This window comes from Podarcis melisellensis, assembly GCF_964234715.1.
Source record: "Podarcis melisellensis genome assembly, chromosome: 3".
In the NCBI taxonomy this organism is placed as follows: Eukaryota; Metazoa; Chordata; class Lepidosauria; order Squamata; family Lacertidae; genus Podarcis; species Podarcis melisellensis.
In genome coordinates, this window is record NC_138530.1 from 50475067 (window position 1) to 50503052 (window position 27986).

Sequence of the window (27986 nt, forward strand, 5' to 3'; positions counted from 1 at the left end):
ACTTAGAAAAAATGACCTGTGTGTGTAATATAAACATTCCCAATATTTGTCTTTATCAGTGTTGCAAAATAAGATTTCTTTTATTTGTTTATGTTTTACACAGTATGGCCGGAGAAGCTGGAATTTGCAGGTGAAAATGCCTAAAGGCCTCCCATATGTGTCCAAATGCTGCAAACACTTTGGAAGGTTGTGTTGGTGAAATGTATGGCATTGCAAATAAGTTTCTTGGGGTGTGTATCTTATTGGGTGATTATTTGCCTTTCCTTATTGCTGGAAAGGATGCAATGTTAAGGGTCATATTTCCACCTCTGGTGGGAAAGCCTGCAAATGCAAGACCTTTGGGCTTTAGTTCACCAAATATTATTCAAAAATTACAGGGGATAATATAATTTATGCACCTGAGTTGTTTTTTGCTATCACTGTTTTGCAGGCCAAACAAAGACGTTACATCGAAGGATTTACTGGTATTTCTTTTAATTGTTGTCCGTCAAGCTGTAGTCCAACAGTTGGGGACTTTGGACAATTTGTCCTTACAGGCTTGGTCTGAGAACATTTGTTTTATTGTGATCTCAGGAAAAACAACACACAAGATACATTTGATACAAGACAAGAAAATAACACAATCGCTTAGTGCCATATGGTGGGCCTTCATCTTGTATACCTCTAAACCGGATGTACAGTGCTACCTGCCAACAGCAGCTGAAGACATGTGGACAACATAACAATCCTTTGTACAATCAAGCAGACGTTGTAACATGATCCATACATAATCTCTTTGTCCCCTGTCTGATCTCATCCCCCATGTTGGGGGATGTTCTTTAGTTGTTATTGCACTGTGTGTGTGTGTTTTGTTCTTTTTAGACACAAACTCTTTAATATTCAAAAAAATGATGAATGAATAAATAATATGGCATAGTTTACTTGACTTGAAGCATTTATGAATTTCCACGATGCCTTTGTTAGGGTTGTATTCAACTTGGCGCTAAGTAATTCCTTGGGAAAATGGAACAGCCTTCACTTGTGCAACGGGAATTATCCATATCCTCCCCTACATCCCTCCGAAGTTTGTTGTGGGGTTTCCTCTCAACCCTAGGGAACAGGCATGGCTTTGGGTTGTTGAGTTGTTGTTTTAGGGGGAATTTAGGGGGATAGATTTTGGCAGATGTGGGACATATTCTGGCCAGACAGTGCCTCAGTGGCTCTGAGAAACTACCATATTCCTGCTTCTAAACTAGCCTTCCCCAACCTGGAGTCTTCTTCTGTTTTTGGACTTCTCCTTCCTGAATGAAAGCACTCTTGCCTCAGTATCTTTCAAAAATACATTACTTCCTGGAATGTAGAGATTTGGTTGTTTTCTGTGCTCATGTACAACTGAAGAAGACCAGCTAAACAATCCTTATATTATTTCAAAGGTCTATCATCATACAAAAGTTAACCATCTGAACTGGGAAGCTTTACATTCCAAAATAGTGAATAAATCAAGAAGCTTATTTCCTTTAAAAATTATGTACAGTGGTACCTCGGGTTAAGTATTTAATTCCTTCCGGAGGTCTGTTCTTAACCTGAAACTGTTCTTAACCTGAAGCACCACTTTAGCTAATGGGGCCTCCTGCTGCTGCTGCACTGCCGGAGAACAATTTCTGTTCTCATCTTGAAGCAAAGTTCTTAACCTGAAGCACTATTTCTGGGTTAGCGGAGTCTGTAACCTGAAGTGTATGTAACCTGAAGCATATGTAACCCGAGGTACCACTGTATTGTCTAAACAGTCACTTACTCAGTTTTCATATATGGTTAACTTTCACCAATGGCCGAGTCCAAAATGCATTTACTTGAAGTGAACCTCACTGATTTTTAATGGAAACTACTGTTGCCAAGTATGTTTGCATGAGACTGCAGCCTAAAGTATTGCAAATGTCCGGGTTGATTGTCTTGTCTTAACATGAGTCAAAATAACAGATTTGAGGACCATCTGGGAAACTAAACAACTGTGCTTCAGGCAGCATTTCACCTTGTTTTCAGCAAATGCTGAAGTTTGCCTCTAGCATTATTTTTTTGGACAGCTTGGAAGAGACAACTGCTTTGTGGGTGTGGGAAGCTCAGTGAAACAGTTCTTCACACCACTGTTCTAGGCTGTTCACTCATTTAGAACAAGCTGCCAAGCTTCTGCAAAACGTTAGGGATGGTATAGGCCCTGTTAAGGACATAAGAAGATAAAAGAAGTCCTGCTGGATCAGGCCAGTGCCCATCTGGTCCATCATCCTGTTCTCACAGTGGTCAACCAGATACCTATGGGAAGCCTGCAAGGAGAACCCAAGGGGCACAAGCTGTCCCAACTATTTGTGATTCCCAGAAACTATTATACAGAGACATACTGTATTTGCATAGCTGTCAACTTTTCCCTTTTCTTGTGAGGAATCCTATTTGGAATAAGGGAATTTCCCTTAAAAAAGGGAAACGTTGACAGCTATGTGTATTTGGTGGTGGAAATTCACATGCGTTGACAAATCTGTGACTGGAATATGCAACTTCAGGTGAAGATGTGGAGGGGTCAAAGAATTTGAATGCCCCCTTCATACTGAAAATATATATTATTGCATAGAATATTAGTATATATGGGAGAAAGGCTGTTTTCTATATGCACATCTTGTTTTTTGTTTATTTGGAAGAGCATTCAAGAATATGAGCCCCACCTCCAGTGTGAAGTGATATACAAGTTTTCCACTTTATGTACCATTTCGTTAGAACTCTGCAGAAGATTCCATCAGAATGCACTATGTCTTACTCTGTTCAGCTCTCTACTCAGCTTTGCTTGGCCCATGGAGGGACCTTTTCAGGTGTGTGTGCGTGTGGGGAGAGATTTGGTGCCTACAGATGGGCTTTCTGAAAATGGGGTGTGGGGAGGAAAGAGAAGAAGCACCAGAGTTTATGTGCCTCCTGCCCACTTTGCTGGCCTAGTGAAATAGGCAACAGGCTGTTGACCTGGCCATAGAGGAGCATTTGGAAAGTGTGTGTGTGTGTGTGTGGTGGAAGAAGACGTGTGAGCATAATTTGCTGCTGTATTTCTTTTGCTGACTGCAACTATTTAAGCAGCTTTTGTGTGCATGCGTGTGGGTTTGGGGGGAAGCGCAGCTGTTTGCTATGCTGCCTTCCAGGCACATGGAGCAGTTGGCAGGCAGCTACTTGAGGTACTTTGTGAATATGTATGCACATTGGCCGGCTTTTTAGAAATGTGGGAATTGGAGGAAGAAGCAGATACTCTAGTTGGGCCTCATATTGGGGCAGGGACAATATGAGGCCCAACTGCTACTCCACAGCAGGAATTTCTCCAAAGTTGTTGTTTTGTTTTATTTATGTGGGGCAGTCCAGTTCAGAGGCATCATTATAATCATTATCTTTTTCCTGTTGCCTTCCCACATCAGGCTTGAGGGATTGTTCCCTAGTTGTTGGGGTGTTGGGGAGCAGAGTGCAGAGTGCAGAAGCATAATCCTCATCATTACTATCATCATTACTATTACCAATGATAATATGGAGGGGAAATCATCATTATTTTTACAGTTTTGTATTCCCGTCTCTTTTCATTTTCTGTTCTTTTCGAGGTGGTGGCCATTTTGTGTTAGGCCACTACAGTATTTCTTTAAATAGTATGAAAAGTGGTGTATTAAGAAGGGTGTGAGCTGAAGCCTGCAGGCCTGTTGTACTGCCTGAGTGTTTCTGTGGCTTCTTATTTTCTTCTTCTTTAAAATATCCATCACAAATATGGTTGGCCCCTTTCAATACGGCTCTTGTATAAAGCTTGACTATAACTAATCTTCTGTATTAGCACTGTCTGAATCCCAGTTCTGAGAATTTTCTCCCTCTCTGTGTAGGATTCTAAATATCATGGAATGTGACTCTAAGCAAGAAAGCATGCGTGCACACACAAGGAAAATGCACAGGTGTGTGGACACAAATGATAATTCCATACCATTGGGCAGTTCTAAGTCTTCTTTTGAAAGAGCCCTGCCCCACAAACCATATTCTAAACATGCTTTTTGCACAGCAATTTACAGCACAATCCTAACCTACTCAGAAGTGAATTCTCTTACATTCAATGAGGCTTACTTCCAAATCAGTGAGATTAGGATTACAGCCTAGAGATCTGAGAATCAGAGGAGTTTCCACTGTGAAGATTTCTCCAGTTCAGTCTGTGTGTTTTGTTCACAGACTTGATCTCATGCGAATCATTTTTATTTTTTGCTCTGAGTCTGAAGCAGGCCAGTAAGCAGCTTTTAGTTGTTGAATGGGTTTGCGAGTGTGCCTTATTTTGCTTTCGTGTGTTGACTCATTGTTTTTAATTTTGATTATGGGTTGGGGCTTCCAAAGCTTGAAGTGGCTGTGGCTTCTCTGGATCTCTGAGAGGCCCTGGAGAGCAATATGAGAGCATGTGCAGAAACTAGCCTGCTGTACAATGAAAACATTTGCATGTCATAGAATCACAGAATTGTAGAGTTGGATGGGAACCAGTGGGTCATCTAGTCCAACCCCCTGCAATGCAGGAATGACAGCAAAATATTCCTTTGTGGCATTGCACACTTTGGTTTCTGGCCCCACCTGCTAAAACCATGTGGCTCCCAGAAGCTTGCCTAGATGGGAATGGAGAACTCAGTCTGACAGTGGTTCCACACCCCTGTCATAGGGTGTATGTAAGGAGACCACAAAGGCCCCAAAAGCTTTTGAGACTCTTGAACTAACTTGTGAGAGGAATTCCATTTTCAGGGGCAAAGGAATTCCCCTTGAAATAGCTTCCGTAGGTAAACTAGCATTGCAAGCCTAGTCTGATCAAATTCCCCTCATTTCTGTAGGAACTCATGAACTTTGAGGAGTTAAACATTTGCTGTAAGAGGGTGCTGCACAACCTTTTTCAACAAATCCTTTTTTATAGCAATTTCCCCTTAGTTCGATTCTTCCTACAGTTGCAGTGATCTCTCTTTCAAATAGTCACCTGCAAATGGATTCTACTGCAACGTTAGTGGGCTGTGCTGTTTCTACAGACTGACTGCTGTGAAGACCAATGAGAAATGAGAGAACAGGGACACTAAGGAAGAAAGAAAAGCCCAACAAACAACAACCAGCACAGGTTGCTGAGCAACAGTATGACATCAGCATGCTTGGTCTATTTTTGTAGCACAAAGGTTGAAGAAGACTGCAAAAATCATTTCTTTCTTAGATTGCTGAGCGAAACCAAGAGAATGACCATCTTCTGAAGGAGAGACACTTACAAGGATGACATCCCAGAATAAATCCTGACTTGCCCAGTGCTGCACATTTTCTTAAAAGTTTTGTTCTTAATCTTGAAAGAAAAATGCAAGACTGAGTTTCTCTCAAGTGTGTGTGTGTGTTTCTCTCGTGTGTCTCTCTGTGTGACAAAAGTAATTGCCTGTTTTATCTGGTGGAGGTAATTCCAGACAGATTGAAATCTCAAGTTGCTGGTCAAATGCCCCTGAAAATTTAGCCCCTCTTTTCTTGTGTTCTTCCATTGCTCTTGGCTTCTCACTCCATATAGGATCACATGATTGAGTTTAGAAAAGAGAGCCAATAGGTTTCCTAAAAGAACTCTCCCTGCTCATTTCTCCCCTGTCTTTACCTCTAGTCTACTGGAAAAGTCATGCAATTTCTGGCTGGTTCTGCTACTCCTTACAAGTCAGTCGGGCATCATTTGAAGCAGGGATGGGGAACTAGTGGCCCTCTCTGGACATTGTTGGACTCCATCTCCCATCAGTCCTAATTGGGCCAAGTGCAAACCCAAGGTTTATAAACAACAATAAGAGAATGTTCCTCAGCTCCCTGTGTGATGACATATGTATTTGTCACATTGTGTATTGGATACCTACTCTTAAAAGCATTTTGGGGGCTGGGGAAAGCCAGGCATTCCCGAGCCTTGCTTCAGAAATGGCACTTTTTATCAAAAAGAGTACAGCAAAGGTGCCTGACTGATGTCAATAGGCAGAGAGTAACTTTGCCATGCTTTCTAATTGGTGCCAGAATACCTTTCATTTCTGCACTATGCAAGGAACTGTTGCAATATGTGATCAACGGTCTACTTCCTATGTTCTTAAATCTATACCCTTCTCATATTTGATGTCCTTTGTTTATATCTGGGTAAATATCTTAAATTGCCTTTCCTGTCAGGCATTGCCTCACTCCTCCTACTTAGAGGATGCAAGCTTAAATAAGCTGCTTTTGCAGTGGATCCACTCATCCAGCTTTATGGAAGTTGCTCCTTTTGATTTAAATCTGAATTTATAAAGGTGTTCATCTTGTCCACCTCATTAATCTCTTCTGCTTTTTTTTTTTTGGGGGGGGGGAGGTTAGAATATGAGGAAGGTACCTGCACTGTGCCAGCTATTTCACATATAAACACTCCCCTTTCCCCTCTTTTATACATAGCATCAACATGTTTGGGCTGGTTTGTGGGTATGAAGTGTGTTTGTGCTTATTCAGTACTGTAAAAAAATTAAAATCCCTGAAGCCACAATTTTGAGAAAGGAAGCATGTATAAGTGAGGATTTTGCACAGATTAGTTCCAGGATCACAAGACGCAAGTTGAAATGAAACAAATGCCACAAGAGGCTGACTGGTCTAGAATACTCGAAAAAGAGGTTGCTTGTATGTTTGGGTGCTCAAGCATCTTTAATCTACCTGTAAGCATTTACTGCCACCTTGCGGTAGACAGAGCAACAGATGCTCAGTTTTGCTAATCTGAATGTTTTATCCATAGCAAAAATGGAGCAAATAGTCTGCTGTTCATGTGCTAACTATTGATGGGCAACTTCAAGGCCGGTACTCTCTCCACTTATGGTTATTTAAATTGGACTTGGACCAAGCAGCCCTTCAAACAGAAGGTGTTAGCATTTGAGTTGAATGCCAGTAGAAGCGGAACTGAAACAGAAGAGCTGCTAGAGGAGCACACATTCCCTGGGTACCATCACCCTGAGACTCTGTGTTTAAGAAAACAAGAAAGTGAATATTTATCATTGGAAATGCATGTTGATTTTGATTTACTCTACCTTTTTTTTTTGAGACGGAGCCTAGCATCAGTCAGTTACATGGGTGACCATGCAGAGGTCCTTGCATGCAGTTAAATGCATATACTACTGCAATTATGTGCAGTGATCTATGGACTAGAGGGCTAATCCTCACTCTGGTTTGAGAGAAGGAATGGAAAATAATTCCCTGACCACCACCTACATAGCCTTATAAAAAGGGAATATAATGAGAACAAAATCAGGGCTGTAATCAGCATTTCTCACCAGGTGGGGGCTGACACATTTCCATGTGGGACTAAATATATGTGGGAAACCAGCGAATCATCCCCCCACCTCCACAACATGAATTACCATTAAAAGAAATAATACATATTGCCACATAAAGAGTCGGCCATTTAGGCCAGAGTCTAACATTTCATAAGCCTGCTGGAGTGAAATGCTGTCACTTTAATGTAGGGCACAGAGCCAAGGAGAGAGTCAGATTTCTTAATAATAGTGTTGAGAAATGTGGTGTCTGATTGATGGTTATGAAAATTCATTCTGTGTCAGTAAAGCAAATCATTGCCACCTTCTTCTTGAACTTGGCAACTGCAGTGTCATGTCAGGCATTTAATAAACCTGAGGCTTCCAGGAAAATTGGAAAGGTGTGTGTGTGGGTGAATTGTGCAGTAAGTGTAGGGTTGCCATATTTTGAAGAGCAAAAAAGAGGATGCTATGATGACTCTTATTTCAAATACCCCTACTCTATGTAGGCTATAGAACTTGTGATATATTGTTTGGGGGGGTGGAGTGAGGAGGAGAAAAGAAGAGGAAGGGAAGTCTTCATCCACTAGTTATGTCTGTGTCTCATTCAGAAAGTACAGCCAGAGACATTTTGGCAAATTTAAAAAAATCTTGGACAGAAATTTTACCCCTGAAAAAGAGGATGTGCCTAGGAAAAATAGGACACATGGCAACCCTAAGTGCATTGCAAAGGCTGGTTTCAAAATGAGCCTCAGTCTTGTTCTCTGTGAGTGTGGTATACTGGTGTTCTGGCTGCTGATCTGCTCATGCTGTTGATTGACAGGTGAGTTCCTTCCACACCCCACCTGGGTCACACAGCTGGGCCTGAAGAGCAGCCACTAGAAATTGACAAGTGAAACACATCTGGAAGTTAGCAGCCTGCTTATGGGTCCATCTACTCAATATGCTACAAGTGTGCAGAGGAGGGTGACCGAGATGATCAAAGGTCTGGAAACCAAGCCTTATATGAGGAACAGTTGAAGGAGTTGTGTATGTTTAGCCTGGAAAAGAGGAAAGCAGATATGATAGCCATTTTCAAATATCTAAAGGGCTGACACACAGAAGATGGAATAAGCTTGTTTTCTCCTGCTCCTGTGGGTAGGACCCGAGCCAATGGCTTTAAGCTGCAAGGAAGGAGATTCTGCCTAAACATACAGAAAAGCTTTCTGACAGTGGAATGGACTCCCTTGGAACATGGTGGGCTCTCAGTTGAGATTCCTGCATTGAAGCGGGTTGGACTAGATGACCCTCGGGGAACCTTCCAACTTTACAGTTCTGAGATTATAAGTGGATAACATGACCCAAGAACCATAAGAAAGGAGAGCAGTTGGGGGCTCCTGAAGACAATGACCAGGTCACCTATGTATCTGTTCAGTCTGTTGTCCAGCTATTACCTGGAGAAAGGGTCAGGTTAGCTTCAAGCCTCTCTCTCCACTCTCTTCTTATGGTTATTTTTAGATGTACTTGGGCCAGACAACTCTTCAGATAGAGGACCCTCGCGCAGTCCTTCAAACAGAAGGGCGCCTTCTGTAAAGATGGTCAGCCTACATTTAATGTCTTGTTCTTCGTTTGGTCCTGGGTTTGTCTAGAGTAGCAGTGACATACTGGGACTGGAAGAGACATGATGGGGAGGCCTATATGGTAACTTCCAGAATTGTTCAACCATCAGCTATCCTCACATGCAGGTTTCAGGTCTGTGACTGGTGTTTACGCTTGCTTGCCTTTTTTTTTTTTACAATGGCCTTTTCTTTTTCTTTTGTTGCTTATATGGCAACTCTTCAAGCTGTCCTTTTCGGTTCTAGCCTGAATCATTCTCCGGATGTTGTTCTGCATAGTGCTTGCAGATTTGAAATATTAATAATATTTGAATGCCTGGCCAAGCCCATCTTTAAAAAAATAAAAACGGATGTGTTTATAAAATATTTAGTCACAGTGTTATGTTTAGGAGAACACACAGGCAAAGGCTCTGTTGAAATGTAAGCATAGCCTGAGTTATGACCAACTTCAATAGCTACCACACTGCAGTCTCTAATGAGATGAGCAACAATGCCATGACTGCTTAAGCTGTTTGGGGAGCATTGTACACTCTTCGCCTTTTGTTTCCTTTTGTTGCCTTCTCTTAATTTTAGTTTGTACATAAAAACAGGGAATGTGTTTCTTTATTTACAAGACAAAGACTCCCTTGTTCTTGACCCCCCCCTCCAAATCCACAGAGCAATCCAGGACTTTATGAACAACAACAAAAATTACCAGTCCTGCAGAATCAGTGAAGCAGTGTGTAAATTCTCTAAACAGGAGAGTAGAGCCAGTGTGATGTAGTGGTTAAAGTGTTGGACTAGGACCTAGGAGACCAGGGTTCAAATCCCCACTCAGCCATGAAGCTCACTAGGTGACCCTGCGCCAGTCACCCTCTCTCAGCCTAACCTGCCTCACAGGGTTGTGGCTGGGATAAAATGGGAAGGAGAACTAAGTACGCCATCTTGAGCTCCTTGAAGGAAAGATAGGATATAATTAAGTATATTAAAACAATCTCCAATCAGTTTCTTCATGAAATGTGGAGTTCAGAATAGAACAACTGGTGATTTTAATGCTGCGTTTTTACACTTTGCCATTGAAAATGGTTGAATGAAGAAGATGGGAGGTATAGTCTACCAGTTATAGTCCTGTAATTCCAAAAAGAGAAATCTGCTACAGGTAGAATCATGGTATTTCCATGATCACCCAAAACAAAAGTGAGGATTTTGTTGTACTGAACATTTGCTTCATCTTAGACCTAGAACATGCTAATAATATAGATTCACTATAATATAATGGCAAGCTTCCAGCAAATAGAAACATACTAGTTATGTATTTTTGAAGGAATAAAATTTGGATGCCAAAACATGCTTTGTCTTTGATCTCCATTGGGAGGAATAGCTGGCTTAGGAACAGCAAAGGCCTCTATGCTATACTTTATAATCTTTGTTGATGCTAACAAATCCAACAGCAAAGATTCAGAATGTTAATACACAGCTCAGCACCTTGTTGTGAGAGCTGCCAAAAGAAGAAGAAAGAGTCCACCCAGCAAGCAGGCCTTAAAACTAACGCATCACCTCTCAGCAATCCTGGGGCAACACCTTTCATCAGATGTCAGTTCTGAAGGCGGAAAGAGTTTGTGCACCTTGCAGAGGCAAAAGGCTTTAAAAAAAAAAGAACAGCAGGGTCCCTGTAGAATAACCAGCAATGTGTCATTAACAAGCAGTGCCTGTACGCTTGCGACACCTCTGGCAACTTGCTTCCTTACTCATAAACAGAGAGGTTTTCGCTTATGAAGAAGGCATGCTGTGTATGCTATACTGCAAAACAATGAAAGTGAAGTAGGAACTTCTGGAACATTATCTTAGAAGGATCATGTTACTTTACAGGCTGCCGTTCTGCATATATAACAAGGATTCATCTTGAAGACTAGCACCTATATTTTTAGATAAGTTTAATCAATGGCAGTCCATTTCATCAGATGTATAAACATTACCTGATGGGGATAACTCTTCATGCATCTGATGGATTGGGCTGTAGCCCACAAACGTTTATGCTGAAATAAATTTGCTAGTATTTAAGGTGTCATAACACAGAGATCTCTCTGTGGAATTCTGCATATAGATTCCTCCAGACAACCTGTTACAATCTTTAAGAGCATAATATGAGCCTGTTGGATCGGACCAGTGGCCCATTTCGTCCAGCGTCCTGTTGTCCCAGTGGCCAACCAGCTGCCTGTGGGAAGCTAGAAAACAGGACCCAAGTACAACATACCGTAACTCCCTGCATTTGGGATGCCCGACAACTGGTATTTGGAAGCATCTCTGACTGTGGAGGCAGAGCATAGCCACCACACTTAGCAGCCACTGGCAACCTTATACTCCATGAATTTATCTAATCCATTTTTGAATCCACCCAAGTTGATGGCCATCACTGCCTCCTGTGAGTTCCATCATTGAATTATGTGCTGCATGCAGAAGTATTTTCTTTTAACCATCTGTTAGCACTTAGCTTCGTTGGAGTTCTAGTCCATGAGTTCTAGTGTTACAAGAGAAGCATAAAAAATTTCCTCCATGCCATGCAGGGTGTCAGGGAACTGCCATCGGAAAGAGAGATGGTGCAGAGGCTCCAGCAGACTCGGAGAGATTCTGCAGCGGAGGAGGGAACCAGCAGGGGGAGAGCAGAAGCTCCGGCAGAAGGGGAGTCGGAGGAGGGAGGGCTCTGGGATACTTCTAGTGAGAATAGTGCAGAGGTAACAAGACCCCCGTTGGCAACTCCCACCCTTCGCCGGAAGCTGTCACGCAGAGAGTCACGAAGGCGCATGTCCGTGAAACAACTTTTATGTTGGCGTAAATTTCGTAGACGCCCACTGTCAGATTCTACCAGCGACTAACGGAGTCACGCCTTGGGAGGCTCCGTTAGTGCCTCGGTTTGGTTGACCAGCCAAACACCAGAGGGATCAAGCTTTTACGCACAAGCAGCTCATTATCCCATCATAGCAATCTGACAGTCTTTGAAAGCAGCTTGTGCAAGCAGAGGGCATCATGAGCGAACCAGCCGGAACCGCAGGAGCTGGAGCTGGAGCAGGTCCAAGCCTGGAGGAAAGGTACAGGGCGATGGAGGTCCAGCTCGCGCTGCAAACGGCGAGGCTTGAGGAGAGGAGGGCTCAAGATGCGGATAAGGGGAAAACCGCCCCACTTGCCAGAAAGGTGCCTGGATTGGTGCAGAGATTTGGGGGGGATCCCAGGAACTATCAAGCCTTTAGAACGGAGATGCAATATGCTCTCAATCTACTGTTTGATGACTTCACCGATGAGAACTCTAGAGTGGCGTACGTAATTAGCCATCTAGAGGGAGGGGCGAGGGACTGGGTTCGACCCCTGATGGCAGCCAATAATGATATCTTAAAGGACACAAGGAAGTTTTTTCGCGCCATGGACTTGATGTTTTCCAGCGAGATTGAGCAGGGGGTGGTGCGGAGGCAGTTGATGGGGTGCAAACAGGGGAGCCGATCTGTACGTGAGTACTGGACTGAGTTCACTATGCTTATTCATAGACTGGGGTGGGATCTAGCAAGTGAACCTATTCAAATGTTATTTGAAGAAGGGCTCTCTCCGACCGTGAAAGATGAACTTTCCCGGGCGCCCAGGGTGGAGTCTATGCATCAGCTGACTAAATCTGCACTGTCCATAGGAGCGCGCCAAGAAGCAAGAGCTTTGGAAAAGCGGGAAGGAAAGGGGGAACGTTGGAAGGACTTCCGCATTCCAGAGATTCCGGAGCAGTCTTTCCCGCCCGCAGAGCCGATGGAACTGGGAACAGCGCGCGCGCGCGCAGTTTCAAACACCAGTGAAGGGCGGAAGAAGGAGGGAAAGAGTGCCAAGAGATGTTATCTCTGCCAACAGCCAGGGCACTTTGCCAGAGTTTGTCCGCAAAGGAAGGAATGGCAGGGCATGGCGGGAACTGTTGGGGGAAAGGGGGAAGGAGAAATAGAGGAGCAAGTAAAAGCCGACGCCTGGTTGCCAACATCAGGGCACAGCAGCCAGGCCAGGGAGTAGTGAATGTGCCCACGCCGGAACCTCCAAGACCAGCGCTTGTGATAGAGGTGTTGCTGGAACTGTCAAACGGACACCCACTAAAGATAAAAGCGCTATTGGATTCAGGCAGCTCCTGTAATTTCATGAGTAAGGAGTTTGCTGCTGAACACCAGATACAAACTCTCCCATTAAGTAAGCCTTTGCAAGTAACCACGATTGATGGGAGGGAACTGTTGGGGGGAGAAGTGAGCCAACAGACTGTACCAATGATTATGAGGATGGCAAGAGACACAGAACTGATAGCGTTTAATGTAGCCACCTTGGGAGGAGCTCCCATCATTCTGGGAATGAGCTGGCTGGCACTACACGATCCGCTAGTAGGCTGGCATCAGAGGGTGGTTTCCTTTGGTTCAGCACATTGCCTAGAACACTGCAAGGAGGGAGAGGGTCAGGCAGGGGCCAGAGCCACTCTAGCAGGGATGGAAGTGACTGACAAGGTGAAGGTGCCACCACAATACGCTGATTTGATTGACGTCTTCAGTGAAAAGGAAGCAGATAAACTGCCCCCGCACAGACCCTTTGACTGTCAAATCACCTTACTCCCAGGAGCACAATTGCCAGTGGGCAAGCTGTATGCCATGTCAGACCGTGAGATGCAGGAGTTAAGGGAGTTCATTGACAAGAACCTCAAGCGAGGTTTCATCAGAGAGTCACGAGCGGTAGGGGGCAGCCCAGTGTTCTTTGTGGACAAAAAAAACACGGGCAAACCCAGGCTTGTGTGTGATTTCAGGGCCCTAAATGCTGTGTCAGAACCAGTGACTTTCCCTATGCCCAGAATTGATGACATTCTGACACGGGTGAGAAAAGGGAAGATTTTTACCAAGCTGGACCTTAGGGGGGCATATAACTTGATACGTGTGAGGAAGGGGGATGAGTGGAAGACCACTATGTTCACCCCCCTTGGGGGCGTTTGAGTACCTAGTTATGCCTTTTGGATTACAAGGGGGCTCCGCCTGCTTTCAATCATTCATGAATCACGTCCTGGGGCCATTGCTTTACAAGAACTGCGTGGCGTTCTTAGATGACGTCCTGGTGTACTCAGAGAATGAGGAGCAGCATGTGCGAGATGTTAGAGAAGTACTGAGCAAACTGCGAGAAAATCGGCTGTGGGTGAAACTGGAGAAATGCCAGTTTCATAGCAGGGAGGTGGAATTCCTGGGGTACCGGTTGTCTGACAAGGGGTTGGCTATGGATCCCAGCAAGGTTCAAGCGGTACTGGAATGGAAAACACCAAAGACCAAGAAGGACGTGCAAAGGTTCCTGGGCTTCGGAAACTTCTATAGGAAGTTCATCAAGAACTTTGCCCATTTAACAGCGCCCATCACGGATTGTCTTAGCAGCAAGAAAAAATTTGCTTGGACGGAAGAAGCGCAAGGGGCATTCGAACGCTTAAAGGCAGCGTTTGCGTCGGAGGAGCAACTTTTGCACGTGGATCTACGGCAACCAATGCGAGTGGAGACGGACGCGTCAGACCGAGCGGTAGGGGCCGTGCTTCTCCAGCCGGGGAAAGATGCGTCTGAATGGAGACCGTGTGCATTCTTCTCGCGGAAGTTGAACAAATCCGAGAGGAACTACACAGTATACGACCGAGAACTGCTCGCCATTCATGAAGCATTCCGGAGATGGCGGCACTTGCTGATTGGGGCGCAGCACAAGGTTCAAGTCCGGACTGACCACAAAAATCTGGAGTACTGGAGAACAGCCCGAGTGCTGAACCAGAGACAAGTGAGATGGGCCCAGGAGTTCTCCAAATTCAATTTTGAGATTCGTTACGTGCCAGGGTCCGAGAACGTAAGGGCGGACGCTCTTTCCAGAAAGCCTGAGTACTTAGAGGGGGAGGGCGCGCCGGAAGCAAGGCACGTAATCCCTGAAGACCGCTGGGTGTGTGGGGCGGCTTTGGTGGGGCAGAAAGAACTGTTAGAGGGTACGGAGAACGACGAATACGCCCAAGAGAAACTCAGAGAACTCAGGAGGACAGAGGAGAACACAGGGGGGTTTGAAGAAAAGAGTGGGGCGTTGTATTACAAAGGGGCACTGTACATACCCGATGGGGAACTGAGGGGCAGAGTACTCAAGCAGTTGCATGATAGCCCCACAGCGGGGCATTTTGGACAGCACAAAACCATGTGGTTGGTTACCAGGGAGTTTTGGTGGCCCAAGGTGAGGGAGGATGTACGGGAATATGTCAGGGGTTGCGACAGGTGCCAGCGAGCGAAAGGGGAGAGGGTGGCGCCAGCGGGGCTCTTACAACCCTTACCCACACCAGAAAGGCCATGGGAGGCAGTCTCCATAGATTTTATGACGGACCTGCCAAAATCCAAGGGCAAAACGGCGGTCATGGTAGTGGTAGATCTATTAACTAAGATGTGTCATTTTATAGCCTGTTCACATGCGGTCACAGCGGAGGAAACCGCCAAGTTGTTCGTAGAGCATATTTTCCGGTTGCATGGCGCCCCCTTGAGGGTGGTCAGCGACAGAGGGAAACAGTTTACTTCCAGGTTCTGGAGGAAACTTATGAGCTTACTGCACGTGGAAATCAATTTCTCCACTGCCCGGCACCCGGAAACAAATGGGCAAGCGGAAAGGGCAAACGGGATTTTACAACAATACCTGAGGTGTTATGTAAAGGACCGAGAAAATGATTGGGTAGATAAGTTACCTCTGGCAGAATTTGCCTACAACAACGCTGAGAACGTGTCCACAGGGCTGAGTCCCTTTCTGGCAAATTATGGGTGTCATCCCAGGGCATTTCCAGGAGAAGGAGGGGAGAGGTGGAGTGTGCCGGCGGCGGAACATTTTGTTGAAGAGATGGAAGCCATCCACCGTCAGCTACAACTTAACTTAGAGAGAGCCAAGGAAGAATATAAAAAGCAAGCAGACAAAAATAGGAGGGAAGGTGAAACTATAAGGGTGGGAGACCGGGTGTGGCTATCCACCCAGGGACTACCTTTCAAGGGGGGTTGTAAGAAACTGAAACCCAAAAGATTGGGACCCTTTGAGGTCATACAGCAGGTGAACCCAGTAGCATTCAAACTCAGACTGCCCAGTCACATGAAATTGCACCCAGTATTTCACAGGTCATTACTGTCGCCGTACCGAGAGGGACGTGAATGGGGGGGGGGGAGCGTGAGAGAGAGGTCTCCCGAACGCCCGTGATAGAAGAGAGAGAACGCGACATGAACGTGGCAGGAATCATTGATTCCAGGTGGAAGGGGGATCAGGTGGAATATCTGGTAGAATGGGAGGGGGAAGTAGAGTCGGAAAACACTTGGGTACCCGCTGAGGTAGTCAATGACGAGGTTTTAATAGAAACATTTCATCGGCGTTTCCCAAAAAAACCGCAACCCGTGGCACGATTTAGAAGGGAACACTTTGGGACCACCGATGAGGAAGGAGAGTTTGGAGGGTTCCCAGAGTCAGGGGTGGGTGAGGAAGCCGACTCCGACGAAGAAGAGGAAGACGGGGAGAGAGACGGTACGCCATGGTTAGAAGTGTTTGAATCCTCGGACGACGAGGAGAGTTCCTTTAGGGGCTTTCCGCCCTCACCGCCAGTGGGAGAGGAAGCGGGGGGTGAAGGGGGCCCTGAGGGGGAGGTGGATGTCAGGGAACTGCCATCGGAAAGAGAGATGGTGCAGAGGCTCCAGCAGACTCGGAGAGATTCTGCAGCGGAGGAGGGAACCAGCAGGGGGAGAGCAGAAGCTCCGGCAGAAGGGGAGTCGGAGGAGGGAGGGCTCTGGGATACTTCTAGTGAGAATAGTGCAGAGGTAACAAGACCCCCGTTGGCAACTCCCACCCTTCGCCGGAAGCTGTCACGCAGAGAGTCACGAAGGCGCATGTCCGTGAAACAACTTTTATGTTGGCGTAAATTTCGTAGACGCCCACTGTCAGATTCTACCAGCGACTAACGGAGTCACGCCTTGGGAGGCTCCGTTAGTGCCTCGGTTTGGTTGACCAGCCAAACACCAGAGGGATCAAGCTTTTACGCACAAGCAGCTCATTATCCCATCATACAGGGTTTTATAAATTTTATCTTACTCACATTTCTAAAAAGTCTTCAACATTGCAACCTTTCCTCATGGGGAGATTCTCTAACCTGTGATCATTTTTTTATCATCCTGTTTCATCTGCACAAAGCTTATGCAGAGTTTAGGTTATGTCTCATCTTTAAGGAGCATTCATTCTGAATTTTTTGCAGTGGGGTTCTCTCGCTTGAGCACTCATCCTGAATTCTTTCTGATTTGCTTGCATGGTAGTTACATGTCTTCTTGTCAATCATCTGTCACTTTTCAGTGCATTCCCCATCATTTTCCTAGCTGCAAAAGTCTGTGTTTTTTTTAATTAAAAAAGTGGATCTGCTGCGCTAGAACAACAGAGTGCTTTGAACTGCCTACATTTCCAGTATTTGCTTGAATTGAATTGTTGCAAAATACTGGCAGTTTGGAGGCAACTTGCTTCAATCCCACTGAATAATAATAATAATAATAATAATAATAATAATAATAATTTATTTATACCCCACCCATCTGGCTGAGTTTCCCCAGCCACTCTGGGCAGCTTCCAATCTAGTGTTAAAAGCAATACAGCATTAAATATTAAAAACTTCCCTAAACAGGGCTGCCTTCAGATGTCTTTTAAAGATAAGATAGCTGCTTATTTCCTTCACATCTGAAGGGAGGGTGTTCCACAGGGCAGGCGCCACTACCGAGAAGGCCCTCTGTCTGGTTCCCTGTAACCTCACTTCTCGCAATGAGGGAGCCACCAGAAGGCCCTTGGCGCTGGATCTCAGTGTTTGGGCTGAATGATGGGGCTGGAGATGCTCCTTCAGCTATACAGGACCAAGAAGTCAACCAAGAGTGAAGGATTATGCTGGATGACAGTTCAACTGCTCAACCTCATGCTTTCTAGGCATGGGACAACTAGGAAGTGTGGATGAGCCCACAGCCTTTCATTTTCTTCATAAGCAGATGCCCATGGGAAGCCTACAAGCAGGACATGACCATATAAGAGGAGACTGTAGTCCAAGACTGCAATCCCAAGCACACATACTAGGGAGGATGTCCCATTGAATAGAGTGGGCCTTACTTCCAAGTAAACCTATGTTTAATTGCACTGCAACTGTGTACTTAATGCCCACTTTTATCGCTAAAATCTGGACACCACCGCTTCATTTCTAACTATTCTTCATAGACTTTTGCATCTTGTCCTAAATTGCCCACCAAGAAGAGGCAGTCTGTTGCAACACATGGTCGATTGGAAGACACACATGTTTGTGTAGCCTAGTAGCGAAATAAGCTTTGAAGGAAAAGCAGCCTGGATTAGAGGAGTAGGGGACAGATTTGCTGTTATGCTGGCAATTTAATATTTGGCATAATTTATTGGAGGATGGATTAGAATCTTTTTAATATTTTCATAAATACCTTGCTAAGCCCAAGATTTGTTTGCTCCCAAGTCAACAGTCTAACCCAAAGTCTGGAATTTTAAGTCCATTGTATAATAATTCTGTAGCTTGTTGACTGAAGGTTTTTGATTTAGTTCTTTTTATCCAAGTAGGAACTTCAAAACAGAATTGGCTGGGAATGCCTTATTTATGATGTGGTGCTGCAGTGGGCAAGCTTTATATCCTTTCGTTTTGTTTCCCAAGTTTATGCAGTTATCTTTATGCTAGCATAGCATGATGTAATTTTATAGTGGACCATGAGGTCATCTAGTTCAACCCTCAACTTGGCACTTGAGACTATATCCCATTCATTAGACATTTTGTATTTTTTTTTTTTTACTGCTGTAAGCTGCCTTGGACAGGCATTGCCTAGAAAGGTGATGTAGAAGTATTTTTTTAAAAAATAAAATACAAACAGTGAAGGAGAAAACCGTTTGCACCAATGGCTGACAGAAAAGGGGAAGAATAAACAGTAGAATTTAAATCTAGAATTCCCTGACCCTTTGCCTAAGGATATTGTGACCCTTCTCTTTTGTTTGCTATCTTTATAGGAACAAACTCAGAAAGTACTTTTGTGGCACAGAAATGCCTGATGCAGCGCACTCTGCAGCAGTTAACTGGTATAGTATATAATCATTTGCTATTTGGAAATTTAATAAAATAACAGTAATTAGAAAGGCTGAGCCGAATTTATTAGGATCATTTTCTGCAGTGTTAAAAAAGCACTCATGTTTTTCAACAACTTCATTGGCATTGCTTCCAAAAATGTTTGTTTAATTCTTATTGCCCTTTCTTGCTATCAGTGACATAACCACATGGCCATATCTGACTATTTTGCATTGTGACGCTATCCTATTTACTATATTGCGATTGGCTGGTGTCCTGCATGTGACCAGTTTGGGAAGCAGAAGGAAGGGATAATCAGAGTTGAGAAACAATGTGTCAAAACAGTGGTGGGAAACAATGGTGCCAAACAGGATACAAAAGATGACCCAAACAAATTATTTTAAAAATATCCCCAAGCATTTCCCCTATGATCTACTGCTTTTGGCCTGGAGAATATGGATAATATTCGGCACAGCCCAACTAATTATCTATATCTTATAGAATAAAATATATCAATAGAAACATGCCAAAATAATTTTGAATTACACTCCTAGCTATTATAAAGGGCCCTTGCCTCATCAAGTTATCTTCTCCATATAGTGTTAATATGATGTGATTTAAGTTTCATAACTTGACATTCTTCTCAACCTGGAATTCTTCAGAGATGCTTTCACTAAACTGCTCATTTCCTCCACAGTGATTTTGTCTTTTTCATCTTTCAGTGATATATGTCATTTTAGGTTTATTTGAATTTTGCTGCAATGTATCACTGATGTTCTGTGGGTTGCTGGAGAAGTAAATTGGGGTAGGTTACTGTTGCATCTATTGGCAATCACAGTTGCGACAGATTTAAAGAGATATAAAGCAACGCTACTTCCTCTGTTACCTGTATCTTTTACTCAACAGCAGCAAAGAGTTGAGCTGCTAACAGCCTTTGGAAACAGCAGTTGAAAACCCACACTGCCACACTTGCATGCGACACTTAGATAACGCAGGAATGGGGGCACGGCAGATCTTACATACATTCAATATTCAGGTTAGAAACAGGATGTGTGATGAGGTGGAGCTGTGACAATCAAGAGCCAGAAAAGGAGCTAAACCCATCAGATCAAAACTTGGGGCAATGCCGATGAAAGAAGCATTGCCCTCACTCTCAGGTCTGACTGGTTGCCTAGCCCTGTGATATCCTTATGTGTACTGTGTGGTTCTCTATCGATTGGAATCACTGGTCCCAAGAAGAAGACCCGGCTTAATGAAAATGGCACTGAAGCAGAAGTCTATCAGGAAATGTGGTGTGCGCATGTGTGAGCGCTCAGTGAATACTGTGGCCCCGAAGCATTGTATTCGCTCCCATATTGGAACAAGTGAACATTGGTGCACCCTAACATGAATTGCAATCCCAAGAAAGACGGAGGATCTGAAAACTGTTCTGATCAGTATTTTTGATATCCAGATAGTCCATTTAAAGAAGGGTGATACTGCAGCTCAGATCCTTGAGAATTTGGATTTGTTTTATGGATTTGCTAGTAAATGCTCTCACCATGCCTGGGTAAGAGATTTATTTAAATTGAAGCTTGTATCCAGTGGCAGGCTGGGGTAGTGGAGCAGGGCAGAGCCACCCCACATTGATTCCTACAACACCCTCCTCAGTGTCTTTAATGCTTCTTCTGGTCACAAACGGGACGCGGGTGGCACTGTGGGTTAAACCACAGAGCCTAGGACTTGCCGATCCGAAGGTCGGTGGTTCAAATCCCCGTGAAGGGGTGAGCTCCTGTTGCTCGGTCCCTGCTTCTGCCAACCTAGCAGTTCGAAAGCATGTCAAAGTGCAAGTAGATAAATAGGTACTGCTCCGGCGGGAAGGTAAACGGCGTTTCCGTGTGCTGCTCTGGTTCACCAGAAGCAGCTTAGTCATGCTGGCCACATGACCTGGAAGCTGTATGCCAGCTCCCTCAGCCAGCAAAGTGAGATGAGCACCGCAACCCCAGAGTTGGCCACGTGGTCAGGGGTCCCTTTACCTTTACCTGGTCATACACACTTGGGTGGCAAGAGCTGTATCTGAAGGTTTTTCTGACTGTTTACATTTGACATTTCTCTCTCTTCTAGCTAGGAAGGTACAGCTGTCCTTGCTACTCCTCTGTGCCTCAGTGCCTGAATTTTGACAGTTTGGTTGGGAATGTTGTGCTTTCTGTGAAGGATTTTAAGAGTCATTTTTGACATGCTCTTTCTGTTGCTTATTTTGGTTTCGACAGCTTTGCTATTGCTCTGCGATGGAAGGGAATGCAAATGTAATATTGCACACACACACACACGCTTGAAGCAACTGATAAATGGTCCGATGTAAATGCATAGAAATGTAAAACTGCTATTAATAGTTTCAGGTAGGTAGCCATGTTGGTCTGACGCAGTCAAAATAAATAAATAAATAATTGTCCAGTAGCACCTTAGAGACCAACTAATTTTGTTCTGGGTATAAGCTTTTGTGTGCATGTACACTTCTTCAGAGTATCTGAAGAAGTGTGCCTTCTATTAATAGTGTGCAGGAAAGATAGTCCTAACAAAAAGGCGCCTGTTTGTGGTTTAGTGGGTTGGATGTTGAATTTTGGCTTGGAAAGTTTTGAATTAAACCTTTGCACAACCGCATACACACTGGGTGGCCCATTTCTGTGTCTTGGTTGCTCTCGTGTAAAAAGGAATAGTCATAAACAGGATGACTGGGGTGAACAGGGAGAGATTTTAAAGGATTCGCCACATTTAAAGTGCTACAGGAATGGGTATTAATAATAACAGGCCGCATACACTCCACAGAATGTTGTACAATGAGGAGATGCCTTTTATGGATGGCAGAGCACCGCTCTCCTCACTGCTATGGCTCAGGCTACATGCCATGATTTATCAGGACCACCTCTATCTCAGCCGACTCACTGCTTCTGCACACAGAGTGACTATTATTATAAACAAATGGATCTGCGTGGTAGGTGCACAAGCCAAAGACACAAATCCCTTCAATGAATAAAAAAGGAATGATCTCACTGTGTTTATGACATGGTTGTATAATTATTATGAAGGATTTAAAAAAGTAAATAGGCTCTTTGTGATATTGTCCATTGCAATCCAGTTGCCCTCCCCATTGCTGTGGGGCACACCATCCTGATCTTCTCTTTCCTCTGCATTTGTATTTATTTTCACAGCCAGTTAGGGGTCACAGTATGAGTATGAGGTCAAAAGATTCAATCGACCCGTCTCCCCTTTCGTTTCACAATCTTACTTCTGAATCTCACAGTGCAATCTTAATATTGTGTCCTCAGAAGAATGTCTCATGGAGTTTAATGGGGCTTACTCTCTGGTAAGTATGCTTAGGATTCCAGCCCAAACAAATGGCAAAGGGGGCATTTGTTTTTGCTTGCATGTGTTTCCTCCATGAGGATATTTTGTGAAGGGTTGAAAGACATACAGGGTTGCAAGAACCAGACCTGTTCACGAAATTTTCTCACACTGAATGAAATACTTTCACCCAAGTGATCTTGTATGGAGCCATTTTACTTGATTCAAAATGTACATTGCTGTTTTGCTCATTGTGTTTACATTGAGAACAAAGAGGGATCTTATAGATTAATTGTAGCAAGGATATGCCTTCATTTGTGCTTTATTATATCTCCTCACAAATACAGTACCTTTTCTGTGCTTTCTATAGAAAATATCGTGCTCCAAATGCTATTGCTATTTTGTACACTAGAGGGCAGCACGACTTCTGTGTCTCTGCCTTTGCACTGTTCTCTCTTCTGGACTGAACACCCTTTTGCCTGCGCATCCATTCAGTGGAGTCATGGAAGAATAATATTTGGGAGGCTGGAAAAAAAAAAAAGAAAATGCTGTTTTGTTATGAGCGTACCCTGCACACACAGACAGAAAGGAAAACAATGTGCTACAAATGTGAGGGAATGTGTAATTAGCTTTTCAGGAGCAGTCAGTCAGTAGGCTTTCAGCTAATCGGGGTGGGGTGGAGGAGCCAGGGTTGGCTGGCATGTTTCTGGGCCAGTTGTCAGAAAAACACAATAGGCTTTCCCCCCTTAGCATGTTGTTTTGTTTGGGCCGCACAGCACTGGTGAATATAACCAACTAAATAAGCCCACAGAAGTTAGTAGCCTGCAAAAAAGTATTGTATGTTGTTACATACAATTCTCAGTTAACAGAAATGTGTTGAATCCAGACCCCAACCTGCAAAAAAAGCCACAGAGCCACAAATGATGCACTGGGGGGCTCTACCTCTAACCCTCCCCCAGGTACCAGAATTATTTCACTCATTCAAGAATAATTATTTCAAGAATTGCCAACTCTGGCTTCCTCCGACTCCTTTCTGGTTATGTCCCGATGTAGTTTTGGGTTGTAAAACTAAAAGCAAAGATTTTGGTGCGTAAGAAACCAACCTCCAATCTACAGTTAGACAAAACCTTTATCGTGTCAAGTGTTGCTCTTCATAGAGCAAGATGTGACACAAAAGTGGGGGTGAAGGGACTACACACACACACACAGTGGCACCTCGGGTGAAGAACTTAATTCGTTCTGGAGGTCCATTCTTAACTTGAAACTGTTCTTAACCTGAAGCACCACTTTAGCTGATGGGGCCTCCTGCTGCTGCACAATTTCTGTTCTTATCCTGAAGCAAAGTTCTTAACCTGAGGTACTATTTCTGTGTTAGCGGAGTCTGTAACCTGAAGCGTTCAGGTTCAGGATGGCCCCAGTTGGGTCGAGCCAAACCAAGGCAGGCCAGCCAGTGGGTGGTCTGAAGACTTTTATTCTTCTCTCGCCATGAAAAGCACCCTCCTTTTTCAGTGACTCAGTGATTGCCCAGAGATAATGAAGAGAGAAGGCACCCCCTCATCACTGTGCCCTCCACACACCTAGCATTCAGGAAACAGCATCCATTGTGAATCTCTTTGCAGCTGTGACTGGCTGAAGCTCCAAACACGACTTTTTCTTTCCTCTTTATTCATAGCAGCAACATAGTCACCTCCCTGACAACGCCTTTGAGAACAAATGAAGCTCATTCAGAGTGAGAGCATTTCCCTCATTCTGAATGATCTTACTTTCCCCAAGTTAGGTCAGATTGCTAAAGCTAATCAGCTGTCTGATTATGCTGCTGTTACTATCAGGACGCTGTGGTTTCAAAACAAAACAAGAATGGTGTTAGAGCAGCAGATTATCTGGAAGGAGAGCAGCACTAAAAAGATAAACTTGGGAAGCTCCCAACCTGCAAAGAGCTTCTTTTGGCAAAATTAACTTCAATTATAAGATATCAATCAAATCAAAAGTTAAGAATGGAGTGGAAGTATTTCGAAGATTATATGTCAAAATATTGTTCTAAAAATGACATGCTAATAGGCTTAGAATAAAAAATGTAAGCAATAACAAAACCAATAAAGAAAGAAGGAAAAATCAGAATGTAACAAAAATAATTGATTATAGAATGCAAGGGAAAAAGGTAGAAAGAAATATAAAGAAAGTCGAATTGCTGTGGAAGGAAGTAGAGGGTGGGTGGTGGGTTTTATAATTAAGTGTATAATTAAGTAGCTGTTGTAATTTAGATATTATATTTTATGTGAGGGAATCATTGGGAATTTTGGTTATTATGTATATATGTTAAGTTTCAATAAATATCTTTTATGGGGGGGGAATGGAAAATAATAAAAATAAAAATAATAAAAAGATAAGCTTGGGAAGCTCCTAACCTCCAAAGCGCTTCTTTGTGCCAAAAAATGAACAGTATTTGACTCAGGGTAATTTCACAATATAGTCATTAGTACATAGTAGCTAGGAGAAGAAATGCACTTTTCCCAGTGACTGTATCTTGCTGATTGGGTACTGGAAAGATGTGCTGTCCTCACACAACAGAAGCACAATTTGACAGGGAAGATGACTGAACCACCCACTAAAAATTGCAATTGTGTAACAATTGTGGTTCAGCAAGATGATTATTCTCAGGACATAAAAGACAGTTACTTCCTCCAGCTGATTTACATTTACCGTCTTGTTTCTGTCCTCTCCGTTTTGAACATAATAATTTTCTTGCAGAGATTATTGCATCCACACAGGAAATTCCAAGTCCGCCATGTACATACCACTATGTGCAAAGAACACGTTCGTGTCTCTTTGGCCATGTAAACAAATGCTGAAAAAGGCAGACACCTGCTTTAAATAAAATCCTACACAGGTTTGTATAGGAAATTCTTCAGATACGTGGTGCTAGCAAAATCTGCATTTGAATAGCTAAGACATTTCAAAAGTAACTTCTATTGCGTGAGTTCAAGCCATCACAGATCTCTCCCCCACACTGGCAGAGCTGTCAAGCAGGAAAATGTTTGGAGTGCAGAGAAACTGAAATCATCTTCTCCCCCCTCCCCCATAAAACTAATTCAGAATTAGTCAGAAAGCTGTTAAGTGCTAAGAGAAAGACTTGCATGGAAACATAAGCAGCACAGGCAATTTCCCCTGAATAATTCCGGAAAGGATGTGAAACAAGGAAGATGACTTTTTATGTGTCTGTATCTTTAATCCCTGTAGATCAGAGTTATGAAACTGTGCCCTCCATATGTTCTTGGTCTACAGCTCCCATCGTTCCTGACCATGCTATTTGGGGCTGATGGGAATTAAGCCATTATCATATGGAGAGCCACAGGTCCCCAATCCTTGATGTAGAAATCAATTAGGAAAGGAATGCTGTAGGGCCATTTTTTTAAGCTGTAGAATTTAAGAAAAAACCCAATTGATCAGACCAAAGTCCAGTCCAGTCCAGTGTTCTGTTCACATAGTGACTGTGACATTAACATATGAGAGTGCTGGAGGTGAAATAGTTAAACAAGTTACCCAATCAGAACCCAGGGGGTGGAGTCAGAGGGACTATAAAACCAGCTCTGGGAGGGGTAAAGGGGGAGTTGGTTGGGAGTTGGGTGGTTGGTTGGAGTGGGAGTGAATTGGGATAGAGTCTGTCGGGAGGTTGAGTTAGTGCAGCGAAATAAGCTGAGACAGGAACAGTTAGGAGCTAGGAAGACAAGTAAATATCTGAGAGGTGGTTTAGTGAGTGAGAGCAGGTAGTGGAAGTTATAGGACTGGATAGGCACCCCATGTTTGTATTTGACCGAGACCATTTATGAAACCACACGCTTGTTAAACTGCAATAAATAAACAAAAGTTTATGTTCCAGTTTAACCCTGATGGTGCTCAGTATTGTACCAGGTAGGGCCTGGGTGGTGGCAGCGAGAAATAAAGTGGTGGCACAGGAATCAATAGACGGTGAAACATCCGGGGACCCTGTGTGATTGCCACAGTGACCAGCCAAATTAGAAGCGGGCCAGCACAAAAAGCCGCAGCTAAGTGGTACAGTGCTGGCTCAAGCCATTTTGGCATCTGAGGCAGACCCTGAAATAGAGACTTGCTCCCTGCCAGGAAGCAGGGAGGGAACAAGGGGAAAAGAAAGGCCAACATAGGGAGTTGCTGTCCTGGTGGACCTGCCATCTGTGGCAGTCGCTTCACCTTGCCTTATGGGTGGGCTGGCCCTGCTTTTAAATGGTACCAAGTTCAGCCTCTGGTACCTCCAGGTCAGGCTTGGAAAGGTTCTTACCTCAAACCCTGAGGAACTGCTGTCAGTGTCAACAGTACTGAGCTAGGTGGACCCATGGTCTGACTTGGTATAAGGCAGCTTCTTCCTCTCTTCCAATGGCACGACCCTGACCTCACTCTTCTGTTTGCCTGCTCCCAAATGATTGATATTCAGAAGTGCATTGCATCTGATACAGGAGGAAATATATAGCCATCGTGACTAGTAGTGTTTGATAGCCTTATCCTCCATGAATTTGGTCTTATCACCCTTCAAAGCTGTCTGTGTTAGGGACCATCACAACATCTTGTGGCGGAACATGCCAGAGTTTAGTTACGCACTGTGGGACGAAGTATTTGCTTCTTTTCTCTATCCTGACTCCCCCATCCTTTAGCTTAATTGGGTGAACCTGGGTCTTAGTAATACGGAAGATGATAAAATTGTATCCACTTTTTCCACACTACATGAATAATGTTATACTCATCGGCAGAAATCACCTCAGCCTTCTTTTAGATGTCTTCTGAAAATGAAATTGTTCAGATGGGCCTTTGCAATAGGAATTCCTGCTTTTTAACAACCCACTATTTACAGTGTTGTACAATCACCTTGTTATACTTTTATGAAAGTGCAGATTATAAATACTTCAAATGATTGAATGAATGAATGAATGCTGGCGGAAGGTGACTTTGAAGTAATTGGCTGCAAGCTATTACTTTAAGCAAGCTTGTATCTCTTGGCCTTCGTTTGGGCTCCAAGGGTCAAACCACACTTTAAGGCCCTTGACAGAGAAAGTCAAAAGAGCAGACCCTTTTTCTGAAAATGTATGGCACTAAAAATAGAGACAAGGCCATATTAATGTGGCAAGTAGTTTGCAGACAGAAATGTCAATCATCCTCAGATGGGGAATAATGCTTTCACTAAGGCCTCTTTTGCTGACTGGGCAATTGCTGAGGTCACACATGAGATCCCAATGAAAATGAGCTGGAAAAGACAGAAGTGCATCCAAAGTTTCATCAGGTCCACGCTCCATACCCTGACACAGTGAGCCAGGAAAGCCAGAATTCATTCCAGCTACTGAAATGTCAGAGGGAAAATGTCCTGCATGAGTGGTTGGCAGCTGATAAGGCAATCATTCGTTTTATTGCAGGTCACACTCTCAAGGGCATTGCCTGCAGACCAGCAGTACCCCAGAACAAATCCTCTCACACATGCATAGGAAAAACCCACTGAGAATTGTTTCCTAATGAGAGCAGCTTTACGTGGGGCTGAACCTGCCATTAGGTAGAATGAGGCAGCTGCCTCAGGTAAATGATAATAAACTATCAGTAATTTATTATTATTGCTTGTTAAAAAAAATTACTGTTAGAGAATGAGAGAAGTGATTGTGGTGCTTTCTGACTCAGGTACCATGATAACTTGGTTGGCCTTAAGCACTG

General features: G+C 43.9%; 1 long non-coding RNA gene across 2 annotated transcripts in view; it reads left to right on the top strand.

The window, feature by feature from the left end:
• Window positions 1-27986, top strand: part of LOC309367565 — a 95287-nt gene that overhangs the window by 24025 nt on the left and 43276 nt on the right. For both annotated transcript variants that reach the window (XR_014167219.1, XR_014167220.1), the window contains exon 2: window positions 18905-18973. This is a non-coding gene — a long non-coding RNA (uncharacterized lncRNA). The remainder of the gene's footprint in view (window positions 1-18904; window positions 18974-27986) is intronic.